General features: G+C 43.2%; 1 protein-coding gene and 1 non-coding gene across 2 annotated transcripts in view; both read right to left on the bottom strand.

Annotated features, from left to right (window-relative positions):
- Nucleotides 1-16,755, bottom strand: part of RASSF3 (Ras association domain family member 3) — a 73,315-nt gene that overhangs the window by 34,986 nt on the left and 21,574 nt on the right. The gene's annotated exons all lie outside the window — the stretch shown is intronic.
- LOC111561530 lies at nucleotides 4,175-4,280 on the bottom strand. The gene has a single exon (XR_002744180.2). It is a non-coding gene; the product is annotated as a U6 spliceosomal RNA (small nuclear RNA).

The raw sequence follows: 16,755 nt of genomic DNA, 5'->3' as shown, positions 1-16,755 counted from the left end.
GACTGCATGTTTGCATCCTCCTGATACTTGTATGTTGAAGTGCTAATCCCCAGTGAGATGGTATTAGGAGGTGGGGTTATGGGACTTGATCAGGTTCCTGAGGGATCAGTGCCCTGAGAAAAGACTCCAGAGAGCTCCTCCGCCCCTGTGAGCACCAGGGAGGACACAGCAAAATACTGCTGTGAAGCAGGAAGCAGGCCCTCACCAGACACCCAATGTGCACGGCCCTGGTCTTGGCCTTCTAAGCCGCTAGAACTGTGAGACATAAAATCCTGGGGTTTATATGCCACCCAGTCTACGCTATGTTGTTACAGGACACTGTAAACATGTTTCGTCTCGGGTTTGTATTCTTGTGTCCTCCACTGACTGCCCCGTCAGTTCCTGAAGGAACTAGCAGGGTGTCTGGCCTTGTATTGCCCCCAGGAAACAGGAGAGCCATCAGGTAAGTCTGCCTCTTCCTCATCCTGGTGGCTCCTCACAAAAGTGCATAGCTCCTCTCGCACCATGAGGACTTCTTTCTTCCATGATGAATTTTCAGGCTATAAACAAGTCTTACTCTTCTACTGATGCTGTCTTTTTTAAGAGTGCATCTGTGGGCATCATATGTCAGCTATGTACTGATTTGACTGCTTTAAACCGGGTTCCAGACATTTCACTGCCACCCCCCAAATACTACCTAAATAGTGCCACCCACACTTACTACCACAGATGAGCACACTATGCGATGGGACACTCGGCAAAAAGCAAATGCATCTCTCCCAACCTCCCTTGGGATTATCAATGCCTCGGGGCACACGTTTACCTTTCTCCAGGGCAGAGCTCAATTTCTGGGACACAGGAGATGTTCCAGGAATGACAGGTGGGAGAAAAGGAAGGTACAGTAGGTGGAGACCTCGCTGAGCATCTGGTTCGTCCCTCACACATACTCGGGATAGTGGCAGAAGCTAAGCTACTGGAACCAGTGCTCAGTCTGGTGGAAAATTCAGATGCCGTGTCCCACTCTCTTTTCTTCCAAAGTGATTTTACTCTTAATTAATTTCTCTGTGTGTGCGTGTGTGTGTGTGTGTTTAAATATACATAACATAGAATTTAAAATTTTAGGAGCACCTGGCTGGCTCAGTGAGTAGTGCATGTGACTCTTGATCTCGAGATTATAAATTTGAGTCCCATGCTGGGTGTAGAGTTTACTTAAAAGTAAGTCTTAGGGTTGCCTGGGTGGCTCAGGCGGTTAAGCCTTGGACTCTTGGTTTTGGCTCTGGTCATGATCTCACGGTTCGTTGAGTTTAAGCCTCAAGTCAGGCTCTGTGCTGAGAGCATGAAGCCTACTAGGGATTCTCTCTCTACCTCTCTCTCTGCCCCTCCCCTGCATGAACACGCGCGCGCGCTCGCTCGCGCTCTCTCTCTCTCTCTCTCTCTCTCTCTCAAGATAAACATTTTAGGGGCGCCTGGGTGGCTCAGTCGGTTAAGCGGCCGACTTCGGTTCAGGTCACGATCTCGCGGTCCATGAGTTCAAGCCCCGCGTCGGGCTCTGTGCTGACAGCTCAGAGCCTGGAGCCTGTTTCAGATTCTGTGTCTCCCTCTCTCTGACCCTCCCCCGTTCATGCTCTGTCTCTCTCTGTCTCAAAAATAAATAAATGTTAAAAACAATATTTAGGAAAAAAAAAGATCAACATTTTAAAAAGATAAACAAAATACTTTATAAAAAAAGAATTTAACATTTTACCCATTTTCTTTTAATTTTAGGTAAGCTCTACACCCCATGTGGAGCTTGAACTCATGACCCCAAGATCAAGAGTTGCCAGCTCTACTGACTGAGACAGCCAGGCACCCCACATTTTACCCATTTTTTAAAGTAAACTCCACACCCGACATGGGGCTCAAACTCACCATGAGATCAAGAGTCACACGCTCTACTACGCCAGCCAGACGCCCCTCATTTTACTGATTTTTAAGTGTACAGTTCAGGGGCATTAAGTACAGTTTCACACAGCTCTGCAACATCCCAACACCCATCTCCAGGCTGCTTTCACCTTCCCGAACTGAAACTCTGTATCTGTTGTATCTCCCTATTTTCCTCTCCCCCAGCCTCTGGCAACCACCATTCTACTTTATCTCTATAAATGTCACTACATTGGGTAGCTCATGTAGGTGGAATCCTGTAACGTTTGTCTTTTTGTGCCTTAGCTTAAGGTCTCCGAGGTTCATCCACATTAGAGCATGTGTCAGGATTTTACTTTAGACAACTACTTTGTTGACAGCCTGGAATGGTCCATAAATTAAGGGACCAATATCATGAAGTCCCAGATTTTCCAACGGGCAAACAGGCCCATTTCTCCGATCGCTTGTTCAAGCGAGCCTTCAGCCTGTTTTTTTCTGGTCTCTGGGCTAAAAGACACAGGCTTGTGTAAACAACATTCACTGCACAAATTCAGGGCCACTCAGCATTTCCTTACCACCAGAAGATAAGAGCGTTAAAGGTTCTTTATCTTTCATTTCAACTACTTTGGGAGATCTGGCAAATGGAAAAAGGAAAGCAGGAAATCACAAGCAATTTGGGAATCTTCTCTGCGCTAAAAATTAGTAACATCTCTTTTTTAAAGTTATTTAGATATAACTCACGTAACCATAAAATTCACCTAGGTGAAGCACACAAGTCGGTGGTTTTAGTATACTCACAATGTATACAACCATTCCCAAGATCTAAATTTACAATATTCACAGACCCAGAAATCCTATCCCCATTAGTACTTGGACCCCACTCCTTCCCATTATGCCATCTCAAAGTTAGTATCTCGTTAACAGTCTTCCATTCCAGGGGCACCTGGCTGGCTCAGTCAGTGGAGTGTGGGACTCTCAATCTCAGGGTTGTGGGTTCTAGCCCCACTTTGGATGTAGAGACTACTTTAAAATAAATCTTAAAAAAAGTCTTACATTCCTTCTACATCTTCCAAAGTAGTTAGCAAGTACTTAAAAGTCCGGTACATACCTGTTCATCACCATCAGATGCATACACACCTATGCCACAAATAGCCTCAAAAATAATTCTGTCTAGTAAACATTACATTCAGAAATTTTGTAAGTAGGCATATCCCAAGATCTCCTCCTCTGACAATGAGATTCCAGTTAAAAAGAGAAAAATTGGGGGGGGGGGGGGTGCAGCCGGGTGGCTCAGTTGGTTAAGCTTCTGACTTTGGCTCAGGTCAGGATATCTCAGTGTTCATGAGTTTGAGCCCCGTGTCGGGCTCTGTGCTGACAGCTCGGAGCCTGGAGTCTGCTTCCGATCCTGTTGTCTCCCTCTCTCTCTCTCTGCCCCTTCCCCACTCATGCTCTGTGTGTGTGTCTCTCTCTCCAAAGAAAATGTTAAAAAAAATTTTTTTTTAATTTTTTTAAAAATAGAAAAATTTTTTAAGCTAGATGTATATTCCTAGAACAGCACCATGTTCTGTTTTTTGTTTTTGTTTTCTACAATTAAATTATTTTAGAAGACATAACAATGGCTAAAACAAGCATTTCAGGAGTGGACTCCTCTCCATAGCATCCAGGACTCTCTTCTCAGTCCCCTGCCTCGCCACCACTCCAGGAAACTAGATCTGGCAAGCTGTTCCATGAAGATTCCGGCCTCATTCCCTCCAAAAACAACACATACAGGCCACTGAATGATACTTCATTTGATAACGTGCATTTTTTTTTTTTTTTAATTTTGATACCGTATCCTCTTAAATGAAGCTGTTTCGAAGAAATGGGACATCGCAGGGCACCTGGGTGGCTCTGTTGTTAAACACCTGACTTCAGCTCAGGTCATGATCTCACAGTTCGTGAGTTTGAGCCCCACATGGGGTGAGCATGAGCCCCACTTTGAGTGAGCTCGTGCCCCACTTCGGGTTAAAACAAAAACAAAAACACGAGCCCTGCTTTCTCTCTTTCTGACCCTTGTGGGATTCTCTCTCTCTCTCTCTCTCTCTGCCTCTCGCTCACTTGAGCGCTCTCTCTCTCTCAAAAAAGGAAAAAAAAGAAATGGGACATCACAAGATTTTAAGGTAAACTATTTGGTCACAGAAATACTAAATACGAAATAAAATACCTGTGGGCCTTATGTAGATTTGAACACCTCTACAGATTTATACCAGCGTTGCTCAGAGGGAAGCATGTGCTTTGTGCACAAACTACTTTGTTCAACAGTGAACCGTCATGAACCTGTAGGTCATCCTTGGGCAGGGGCCATGCTAATCTTCTCTGCATCATTCCAATTTTAGTGTATGTGCTGAACTGAATGTGTCCACAAACCATCTGTGAATTAAGCATCTCCCCTTGCTCTCACTTCATTCTGGAGCGGATTTCTCCTGGGACGGGTATCGGTGTCATCAGCTCTTAAGACTAGTAAGTCATGGCACATAAGTAGTTTTGTTTTGTCTTTTGAATAGCATCCATGGAAGTTAATGCAAAAATAAAGATGCACATGACTGAAATCATTTACTTGGAAATGAGAGAAGGGAACCTTGGTGAATTAGTTTCAGATGGAAGATAGTTTTAATTAAAAATTGGACTAGTGGTGGGGCACCTGGGTGGCTCAGTTGGTTAAGTGTCCAACTCTTAATTTTGGCTCAGGTCATGATCTCACGGTTCATGGGTTTGAGCCCCGCATCAGGCTCTGTACTCACAGTACAGAGCCTGCCTAGGATTCTCTCTCTCCCTCTTGCTTTTTGCCCCTCCCTGATTCTCGCACACGCACGTGCTCTCTCTCAAAATAAAATGTTAAAAAAAAAAAAATTAGACTAGTGGCTAGACGATTATGCCAAGGTAGAAAATACTCCTCCTAGTGCTACTAAAGTGATTTTAGCGGGAGTCAGAATTGAGAGAACAGAGGGAAAATGGGCAATCTGACACTGGAGCGATAATATCCTTCTCCAACATGAATTTGCTCTTGGATCCAGAGGAGCTCCACTAACAACCGCCCTCTACCAACCTGGTGATCCTGGAGGGTGAACCGGAGTTAGGACCCGGTTAGGTCATCCTCAGACATCACTCCACAGACATGCTTCTGGTTGAGTACTGAAGACACCAAGACTTTAAAGAGAATTTGGGGCCCCTGGGTGGCTCAGTCGGTTAAGTATCCAACTCTTTGATTTTGGCTCAGGTCATGATCTCACGGTCATGGGTTGGAGCCTGCATCTGGCTCTGCACTGACAGCATGGAGTCTGCTTGGGATTTTCTCTCTCCACCCCACCCCCCCCTGCTCCTCCCCCGTGTGTGCATTCTCTCTCAAAAAAAAAAAAAAAAAAAAGTCTGAGCACCTACCAGGAAGCAAGCACTGTGCTACAGCATACACAGAAAGGTGGAGAAAGTTTAAAAACAATGCCTTTAAAGAAGTCACAGATCTGGTTGTACAAAGCAAAACAAAAATATGTCATCATTCAGAAAATTATACTATTCAAGAAACCTTAAGATTACACTGCCTCAGCTAATTTGGAGTCACGATGCCACTCCTCTTCATCCCTATTCAAAAAGGATATTGCTGATACACTGAAAAGCATGATAATCTAATGTCTAACCACCAACTAGTCTGTTGTAAATCTCAAGCTGCTGCCTTAGATCTTCCAATATTTCAAAATAAGAACGTTTGGGGGTGCCTGGCTGGCTCAGTCAGTGCTATGTGCAACTCCAAGTCATATAGTTTACAGGACTAAAAGTAAATACTCAGAGCAGGGACTTTCCAAGAAGTGCAATTTACTGTAAGCAAATACGTGTAAGAATCCATAGGAGGCACCCAAAATGGCAAATCACTTTGATGCAAGTTTAGTGTAACTGCTTCTGTAAGGTACAGGAAGAGGCAGGACCCCTAAAACTCCCTAGTAAACATCTCCTGGGGTGCAAAGGCAATTTTATTTTAGCCACAGAAGACCACTCATTAGCCAACTATTGATTAAATATTTGAATCTGATCTTCTCTGTCAGCTCAGAACTCAGCACATTATGGGAGTCATGAGATTGGGACATTGAGGCACTGCTTCAGCCTGGCTCGGAGGCTCTGCTTCCTCTTCTCCTTGGGGAGGATCAAATTTGCTCATCACGCTGGAAAAAACGACAGCTGGGAGGGTGGGCCAGATCAAAGTTAACATCCAGGGGCTCAAAGAATAGGATGAATCCAAGATGAACTAAAGGCACACGTAAGGTCTACACTTGTGATCCCTCCACTCCCCCTCAAAAAAGACAGAAGTATATTATTATCTTTGTAACAAGAGAGGAGTAAATGGTCCCACTCTACTTCGTGCTCATCAAAAAATGCCTAATTTGGGGGATGCCTTATTTAAAGAGCAATAGTGGAAAGAGGACCAATTGACAGAGGATGGTAACAAAGGCTCTGAAAACTCCACAGGAGGAGTAAGCCCGGGGGAGGTTCAGCATGCGAAAAGGAAACCAGGGAGATATGAAGCCCACTCTTCAAAAGCAAAGCCCACTCTGTGAAAGCTACACGAGGAGACAGTTTGGCTTGTTTTACCAAAAAGCTTTCCCGATCTTCCAAAAACGCCTGCCTGGGAAACTGGCAAGCTCTCTGTTCTGGAAGTGTTTAAGCAGGGACATCATGACCACTTTGGAAACCAGACACATTTAATACCGCTCTCTGGCCTAGCCAGGTGTCAACATTTCCATCTTCTGACTCTCCTGGGATCTGACTGTGTCCTAGAGGGGAGCTCAAGACCCATTTTCCTTACTGGTTCTAACCTGCAGCATGGGGAGGGAAAGTACGTTAGAATAAATAGAGGCATTTTTAAAAATCCAAATAGCAGGGCACCTGGATGGCTTAGTCAATTAATAGTCCAACTCTTGATTTCAACTCAGGTCACTGTCTCCTGGTTTGAGTTTGAGCCCCACATCAGGCAGATTCTCTCCTCTCTCTGCCCCTCCCCAGCTCACATGCTCTCTCTCTCAAAATAAACAAACAAAAATCCAAGTGACTGCTGTGACCCCAGAACACCCATCAAAGCTTCCAGGTAGGCCCAGCCACTGTATTTCCACGAGTTTTATGAGCAATTCTGACAACCATCCTGGGTGAACCCCACCACTCTAGAGTTCCAGCCAGGAGCCCCAGTCCACTTCCACAGCTACAGCCAGTTTTGTGTTCATTTTCTCCAGCCCAGATCTCCCTCCTGAGCCTCAGTTCTACATGGCCAACATCCTACTGCAATGCCATACCCGCCGTCCAAAGAACCTTTCCAAAGTGGGAAATATCTCAAAGGTTGCAGGGCCAGACATTCAGGAAGTGCCTCCTTGACCTGCTCCAGGTTTGAGGACCAAATTTATGCCTGCCATCAAACACAAACACCTGTTGGGAGCCCAGATTCCATCCCTTAGCCCAAACTCTAGTGCCCATCTGCCTGAGGTCCAGCCACTTTCCAAGGTACAGGTCTCATTCCTTCTGCACAAAGCCTGGTACCAGGGCAGCCACAGCACATCATCAGGAGTTTTCCTCTGCACTTTCTATGTCATGGTCAGCCATATGCATTTCCTACCTTGGGTACCTCACATAGGACTCTTAAAATTGGACTGATTTCTCATGTGCTGTTTAATACTCCTAAAAGGACCTAAAAACAACCCCACGAATAAAACAAATATGGGCTTCATTTATTTTTTAAGTTATTTATTGAGAGAGAGAGAGAGAGAGGGAGGGAGGGAGGGAGGGAAGGAGGGAGGGAGGGAGGGAGGTGAAGAATGAGCGGGGGTGTGGCAGAGAAAGGGGGAGAAAGAATCCTAAGCAGGCTCCACACTCAGCACAGAGCCCGATGTGGGGCTCGATGCTACAATCCTGAGATCCCGACCTGAGCCAGAATTAAGAGTCAGCCCCTTAACCCACTGAGCCACCCAGGCACCCCGGATTTCGTTTACTGTTGATTAATGATAAATCACATGTGGATGAATCACATGCCATTGCATTGGGCAAAAGCTGTCAGCTACAGAAAAAGACTATACTCCAGATTTCATTTATATGAAGCACACAGCCTGCTTCAGATCCTCTGTTCCCCTCTCCTTCTGCCCCTCCCCGACTTGCGTTCACGCTCTTAAAAAATAAAGAAATAAACTTTAAACTAAAAGTACATGGGGGGGGGGGAGTGGACACAAAAGAACCTTCTGGGGTACCAGAAACATACTCTATTTTGAGCTGGAAATAGCTGGTAGTTGGGAGGGGCAAGGGGGGAGGGGAACAGACACGCATTAAGCTGTACAATTAAGATTTATACATTTTACTTTATACTAGTCATACCTCGATTTTCAAAATTCAAACACCTACACAAATAAAGATGAGGATTCTGTGTCTGAAGATAAACCACACTCCATTCTTAACCTCAGGAACAAAATATCTTTTGTTTTGGGTTTTTGTTGTTGTTTTTTTGTTTTTTTTTTTTTTTGGTAAAAGATGACAGAAGGCTAGTAACAAAAAGTTTTACTTAATAAAACAACACAGCTAAAGAACACAAACTTTCAAAATGGCAATATTTAAAAACAAAATTTTTTTAATGTTTATTTTTGAGAGAGAGAGCACAAAGAGAGGAAGGGCAAATAGAGGGAGAGAGAGAAAGGATCTGAAGCAGGCTGCAGGCTCTGAGCTGTCAGCACAGAGCCCGACGTGGGGCTCGAATCTACAAACCGCGAGATCATGACCTGAGCCTAAGTCAGACACTTAACTCACTGAGCCACCCAGGTGCCTCAATAAACGGTTTTTAAAAAGGATAAATTCAGGGGCGCCTGGGTGGCGCAGTCGGTTAGGTGTCCGACTTCAGCCAGGTCACGATCTCGCGGTCCGTGAGTTCGAGCCCCGCGTCGGGCTCTGGGCTGATGGCTCGGAGCCTGGAGCCTGTTTCCGATTCTGTGTCTCCCTCTCTCTCTGGCCCTCCCCCGTTCATGCTCTGTCTCTCTCTGTCCCAAAAATAAATAAGTAAAAAAAAAAAAAAAAAAAAGTTGAAAAAAAAAAAAAAAAAGGATAAATTCATCTGTAATACACCGTCCTGTAAATGGTGGGTAACAATACCTATCTCACAGGGTTGCTGTGATAGTTGACTGAGGAGATCACATAATAAAGCACTTAATACAGTACCTATTCATCAATAGGGTCCATACTCATCACTCTTGATTTGCCATAATTATCTGTCCATCTCCTTCAATCCCTTTCAGCCCATCCCTCAAAAATTCTCAGCCCAGCAGGCATTCAGTATCGGCAAAATAAACTCAGAGGCTCTCTCCAAGCAGGCAAACCATCAACAACTCCCACCTGATTCCGCAAGAAAATACAAAGCTGTTGAGGCTGTGCTTCTGACACCAGTGTCTGTACAAACCTCGGGGCTTACCAAGGTGTACTGGAGGTCAGGTAAATATGGTATATGTACCGGAGGCGGTCTCACTTAAAACCTCGAAGAAAACGTAGGTGTTTTTAAGCAGACGTTAAGAAGGCTGCGACGTTCGCCAAGGCAGCACAAAGCACTGCTGAGAAGTCTTCGGCGCCCAGCCGCGGGCACTGAAGTGTGGTTCGCTGGCCCTCATTCTCCCTGACCCACCCCACGTCCTCTCCTGCTCTCCCCACCTTCATTTCAGGAACAGTTTTCACAGCTCGGGCGGGCACCAGGAATTTAGAATATTCCTGCTCTCTACCTTATAAAACTCTAATCAAGGTACTCCTGGCTTCTTAAAGCAATTTTAACTGACGATGGCTTGGGCTGTTTCCTTGAATTGCCAACACCACTCTGTCTGGCTTACTAACCCAGTAAAACAAAATATTTATTTTCAGCAAGTCGACACGCAAAAATCGAAAGAACAGGAAACTACAGTTAAGAGAAACAAAATACCACAGTAAGATTAACAAACGATATGCACTTTTAAGGATGCTGTTAAGAAGTCGCCATTGTATGAAAGTGTATTTTGGACACAACCAGATGCATGCCACAATGAATGGTAACTTTATTTAAATAATTAGTCAATCAAGGGGAACAAATGAAACTCTAAGAGAAACTGAAAAATCAAACTGTCCTTTTTAGGATTAACCTGCAGGAACCTCCGGCTGTTTCTACCCAGAATAAAATTCATATGCAAATTTTTTTCATTTACAAAAGAAAAACAAGACAATTATAGGAGGAAAAAAAAAAAAAAACAACACAGAAGCCAAATGAGATTCATCCTATCACCCAGAGAAGTAAACCCTTTGGGGTTTTCTTTTTCCCCTCTCTATTCTTGCATTTAACCTATACATGCCTTTTTTTTTTTTTTTAATGTTTATTTTATTCTTGAGAGACAGAGAGTGACAGAGCACAAGCTGGGGAGGTGAAGAGTGAGAGGGGTACACAGAATCCAAAGCAGGCTCCAGGCTCTAAGCTGTCAGCACAGAACCCAACACGGGGCTCGAACTCATGAACCGTGACCTGAGCCGAAGTCAGATGTTCAACCAACTGAGCCACCCAGGCACCTGTATACATACCATTTTTTAAATCTTTTCCAATTAAAAAATGTCGTGAAGATCTGTGTATTGAATACTTTAACAACTGTTAATGTTTGTTGGTCAAAAGGTACAAAGTTTCAGTTCTGCGAGATGAGATTAAAGAGTTAACGCACAGGCAGGATAGGATGACTATAGATAATATCATACTGATCCCAGGAAATATGCTACAACAGATTTCAGGTTGCTGGCATCACAAAAATAATGGTTAACTATGAAGAAATGACACATTAATTAGCTTAACTGTGAAGAAATGACACATTAATTAGCTTGACGGCGATAATTCACTGTGTATATCAAGTCATGATGTTGTAGGTCTTAAATACGTAACAATTTTTATTTAAATGAAAATATATATAATATTTTGACATTTGAGTATTACTAGGGATTAGGCCATGACTATGCTTTTTACATGCATGACCTTCTTTGACATTCAAAACAACCTCAAGAAAGCCGCGATGACAATGGTCAGTTAAGAAACTTGCCCGCACAACAATGTGAATACACTTAATGTCACTTAATTATACACTTAAAAACTGTTAAAATGGTAAAAGTTATGTTATGTATACTTTACCGTAGTTTTTAAAAGAGAGAAAGAGACTCGCCCAAGGTCACACAGCTCTAAGGGGCAGCACCAGAGTCAGAATTCACAGTCTGGCTCTAGAACCTGAAGTTCTAGACACTGTAGCCTACAAACATTTTTTTCCGATATAAATATTTTCAAATTGTTGAATGTCTGTATATTGGACAGGTTTGATGTTGGACCTTCACTCTGTTTCCAAATTTGCCACTATTAAAAACAATGATTTGATGAGCCGCCTTAGAACAGATTTTTCATACATCCTTGGGTTTTGGGGGTTTGATTTTGTGGTTTTTGTTTTGTTTTTTAATTTAAGGGCACGCTTTTAGAGGTAGAACTGGCAGGTCAGAGCAGAAAGCAAACAACTTAAATAACCAGGTGGATGAGCCATCAACCAGAGCTCATTTTGATCAGCTTACAAGGAAGCCTAATACAGTAAGTAGATGATTTGCAACAAGTAACTGTAATTCGATGGCTCTAAGTCTCAGGGTAAGAATGGGGGAGGGGGAAACAACACGCCCGTGTGGCTCAGTTGGTTAGGTGTCCCATTTCGGCCAGGTCATGATCTCGTGGTTCATGAGTTCGAGTCCCACGTCAGGCTCTGTGCTGACAGCTCAGAGCCTGGAGCCTGCTTCAGATTCTGTGTCTCCCTCTCTCTCTGCCCCTCTCTGCTCATGCGCGTAAGCTTGCTCGCACACGTGCTCGCTCGCTCGCTCTCTCTCTCAAAAATAAATAAACATTGTTAAAAAAAATCAATAAACATTAAAAAATATTTTTAAAGCAGGAGAATCACTAGAAATTCAGAGAGTCACAAAAGAGGCTGTCCATGCATGACTAAAGAAATGCTGCTATTGAAGAACACATTAACTGCCCATGAAATGTCCCTTGGAGTCCCCACCCTGACAACTGTTCAGACTCGTGGGACCCCACCTCCACAGGGGTTCCCATTTGTTCTCTACTTTGACCACCACCTGCTTTAAAGTTCTTAGTTCAAACTAGCAGGACAGTGAAGAATATGTAAGAGGCCCTAAGATTAATCAGTCGGTGATCTGATCGACATTAAATCTGCATAAATGCAAAGCTCATCCCTCACCCCCTCTCCTACAATGGCAAGGAGGCCTTTCATGTTGTATTCCGGCATAAAGTTTCTGTCAATAATGACTCATCATAGAACTTGTAACCAAGATCCATGAGAAGTAGCTCTCTTACGGATTCCTGCCAGAAGGAAATAAATGTTTGCAGAAACAACTAAACCATAATAGCAAATGGTTTTAGGATCTTACTGAAAAGAAGAGTTACATAAAAGTTCCTTTAAGAGACGTGGGGAAAACATGAAGAAACTGATATTATCAGCCTAAAGCCAGTCCAACAGGTCTCTTGGAAACCACAAACTAAACCTAGGCAGCTTGAGGAAGACTGTAAGAAAACCTAACCGAACCCCCCACCCTCCCTTTGCCCAAAGGGAGCACTCCCCAGGTTATTCCAAAAAGATGCCATCAGGATTTATGCCATTCTTCATTCCCTTCTACTTGATCACTTTGAGACAGAAAGAGGACTGAAGAAGTTTTCAGTACAGCATGGACACTACAGTTAATAATACTGCAGCATATATTTGAAAGTGGCTCAGAGAGGAGCAGTTAAGGTAGTTAAGTTCTCCTGACAAGAAAAAAAACAAGGTACTGCCATTTGATGATCATTTTGCAACATACACAAATAATGAATCGTAAATTACCGGTCTACAACTGAAACTTACACACATCAGTTACACCTCAAATATGTTTTTAGTTTAAAAAGACAGTTTCAAATAAATTGTAGAAAATTTAAACACCACAAAAAAATGTTATTATCTACTCAAAAGTCTCCCCTGCCCCACCAAGCCATTCTTCCTGTACCTTCAGGTGAGCACAGATAACCAAAGAAATACAGTTTAGGAATTTATTTTTTATAGTCTTTCTTTGCGATTTTAGGTGAAGATATGCAACCATATATCCAGTGAAGTGGAATTTTACACAAATCATTGAAGTCACCAACCATTAACACATAATAAATATTATCTTCTGTATTCCAACTTGTCCCCAAACCACACGTTTCCACAGGTCCATTACAGTTTCAAGAAAATATCAGCATACAACTTAAAAAGAAATAATTAAATCCTCAAGCTTCCCAACTCAAAGATGGAACTGAAGTACTAACCCAATGAACATGAAGATACACATTCCCTTCCCTGTGACTAAGCGATTCCACTCCTGGGGATTACAACCTACAGAAAAGTTTCGCATACACGTGAAAGGAGGCACGTAAAGAAGTGTATTGCAATGTCATTTGTAATAGAGAAAAATGGGAGGAAATAGTAATTAAATGTACATCAACAGGAAAATGGACACACTGTAGTGTATAGCAATTAAAAAGAATGAACTAGAGTAGCAAGAATCTCAAAAACAAAGCTAACAATAGACGTTGAGCTACAGAAGAAAATATGCAATAGGACACTACAGCCAGAAGTTTAAAAAAAAAAAAAAACACGTAAAGTAACACTCAACTATTGATGATTAATATTTACATAGACACCAGTAATTAAAGTATTAAATACATGGACAGCAATGATAAACAACTGGAGAGAAAGGGAGGGGGAGAAAACATGGAGCTAGGAATACCCAGGGGCTTCAACTACATCTGCAATGTGTTATCTTTAAAGTTGGATGATCAGCGGGGGCGCCTGGGTGGCTCAGGTCATGATCTCACAGTTTGAGCCCCGCGTCGGGCTCTGTGCTGACAGCTCAGAGCCTGGAGCCTGCTTCGGATTCTGTGTGTGTGTGTGTGTGTGTGTGTCTGCCCCTCCCCCACTCATGCTCTGTCTCTTTCTGTCTCAAAAATAAACATTAAAAAAAAATTTTAGGTTGGACGATCAGCTATAAAGACATTCATATACTTTTACATAATCACTGTATTCTAAATAACTGTATTGTGAATTACTGTACTATGAATTACTATATTCTGCATGACTATTTTTTTTTAAGTTTATTTATTTACTTTGAGAGAGATAAAGAGAGTTGGGGAGGGGCAGAGAGAGAGGGAGAGAGAGAATCCCAAGCAAGCTCCTACTTACTATCAGCATTGCTGAGCCCTGGCATGGGACTAAAATCCATGAACCATGAGATCATGATTTTAAGATCTATCCCAATCTCACAGATACACTTTGTAGTGTTTCTAGAAAGTCACCACTCATTCTGTGCACCTATCCCTGGAGGCCATCCCTATTAGAGACACATGCCATTTCTGAAAATTCATGTTTTTAAGGCAATCTAAACCTTTTCCAAACACACATCAGTCCTTCTTCTACAGAAAAATAAGTTGCACACCCAGTCACTGTCTGAGCTTCTACCCTTCCAAAACCCAAATCCAAGTGTCTACAACCTCCAAGAAGTACTCCTAATTAGGTCTGCCCTTTTCTATTCAGCCTCTTGGTGCCACTCACTCAACAAGAGTTGTACAAAACAAATAAATCAAGGGTACTATTGTATTTATTTTAAACGTCTCTTAAATGTATTTAATCTCTTCTGAGTTGTTCTGTGCTCATTTAGTACAGCTGTTACCATTCACAAACTGCATATTATATGTTGGTCTCCTCATATAATCCCAGAGAGTTCCTTATAAGGAAGAGAGAGTCTTTTATAATAACCCAATTGTATGTAGCACTAAACCCTGTGCATGGTCCGTGCTCAACAATACGTACTGCAAACATCTGAGCAATCTCAGTGTGCCAATAAGGATGTGAATGACTCAATTTTTGGAACTCACCCAGGTCCTTTACATTTTCTTTCTGAGAATATACAGCAATATAGAACCAGCCTCTAGAACTTCATTTTCCACTCCTTGAAACAAATCTCCAAAGCTTATTAATTGCAGACTGCTCTTTAAATCACAACAAACCACGGAGAAATCCCCAATTTCTTACAAGTTGTGACATTCATTACAACCACTATCATTTACACCCGTGTAGTGCATATATATGTACTTTGTTAGATGATAATGAACGCAACCGGTATGAAAACAAGAATGCTAGAAATTCAAAAGGTAACATAAATGTACAATATATGCAAATCTATACATACATTTGTAGGGATTTCGCAGTAAATCTTGATATGCAAGGAGACACTGCCTTATCTGGTTCCCATCCCCCTCTCCTATTCCACTACTTGAAACAAGTCTACCCAGGCTTAATTTAACCATAAGCCTATGACTTCCCCTCCCATTGTCCCCCCCAACCCCCGGCCCAAGCGCCAAGCACTAAGCACTGACTTTTGCTAATGTGGCACAGTCACCCCAACGAGACTGCTGCTTTCCCTATTCTTCATCGCTTTCTTAAAGCATGGGTTCTCACACCAGGCTGCCCATTTTCTAACCCTAGTTCCTCTGTTTACCAGCTACTGTGACCCTCTCTGTGCCTCTTCTCTACAAAGAGAATATCCACGCCTACCTCACTGGGTTAGTGTGAGGAGGAAATGAACCAATAAATGTACAATGCATTGAGCCATCGTTGTTATCAACAGTAAGAGTATCCCTTCCACGTGCATGGTCTCTTCCAACAATGGTCTCTTTATAGCTGAAAAGAAAAACTGGACTGTCTACTCCACTACTCACAACACTTCGCTTCTGACACCAGAGATGCGGGGCTTTCCCTCACGCCAAGCAAGCAATTCTTCGGTTCTCTGCAGACACCCACCCGGTGTCCGTCCTACAATTCAACTCCATTCTGACACCATCCACCTGGGGTTAGCATAGATACCACAAGTGAATTTAAGAGCTTAGTCCCACAAGACACCTTCTACACACACACTTCACGTGCAATCGCAAATCTAGATAGTTATCTATGCTTATAACTGACCAGGTATAAATCAGGGATTCCCATGACGCCCTTCTCAGGTTCAACCATTTGCTAGGATGGCCCACAGAACTCAGGTAAGTACTCTAATCACTATTACCCGTTTTTTTTACAAAGGATACAATTCATGAACCGGCAAGAGATACATAAGAGGAGGTAGGTGGGAAGGGGCCCAGAGCTTTCACGACCTCCCCACCAGTGCCACTCCCCCTTCACCTCCCGTGTTCACCAACCCAGAAGCTCTTTCAAATTCCTTCCATTATATATACTACACATCACAATATCACAATGGCTCTTTATGACTTTGTACTAGACTGCATGCTCTGGAGGTGGGATATTGGCCTTCCTTCTCTTTAAATCCCAGGGCAAAGCACAACACCAGCTATAAAGCAGGCACCCAATAAATGTTTGTTGAGACCATGGAAGCAGGAAAGTAATCTCTCTGCTACAGCATAAACCATACAGTAGTTGCAGATAGTTGAGAAAAAAGTAGGAGGGGGCTAGGGAAAATAAGCGGAACCACCCACATCCCCATACAAATTCTAGAGCACCCACCACACTGTTGGAACTTCCAAAGGATCTAAAACGTTTGCTTCTGGGCGCCTGGTGCCTCAAGCCGGTTGACAGTCAGATTCTCGATTTTGGCTCAGGTCAAGATCCCAGGGACGTGGGATGGAGCCTGCGTTGGGCTCTGTGCTAAGCATGCAGCCTCTCTCTCTCCCTCTGCCCCTTTCCGCAGGCTCATGAGCTCTTTAAAGAGTTTATTTCCCCCTCCCCCCAAAAAAGGGGGGGGCGTGCCTGGCTGGCTCAGTCGAAA

The sequence above is a fragment of the Felis catus genome, chromosome B4 (genome assembly GCF_018350175.1).
Source record: "Felis catus isolate Fca126 chromosome B4, F.catus_Fca126_mat1.0, whole genome shotgun sequence".
Classification (NCBI taxonomy): domain Eukaryota; kingdom Metazoa; phylum Chordata; class Mammalia; order Carnivora; family Felidae; genus Felis; species Felis catus.
This window is presented reverse-complemented; position numbering and strand designations above follow the sequence as displayed.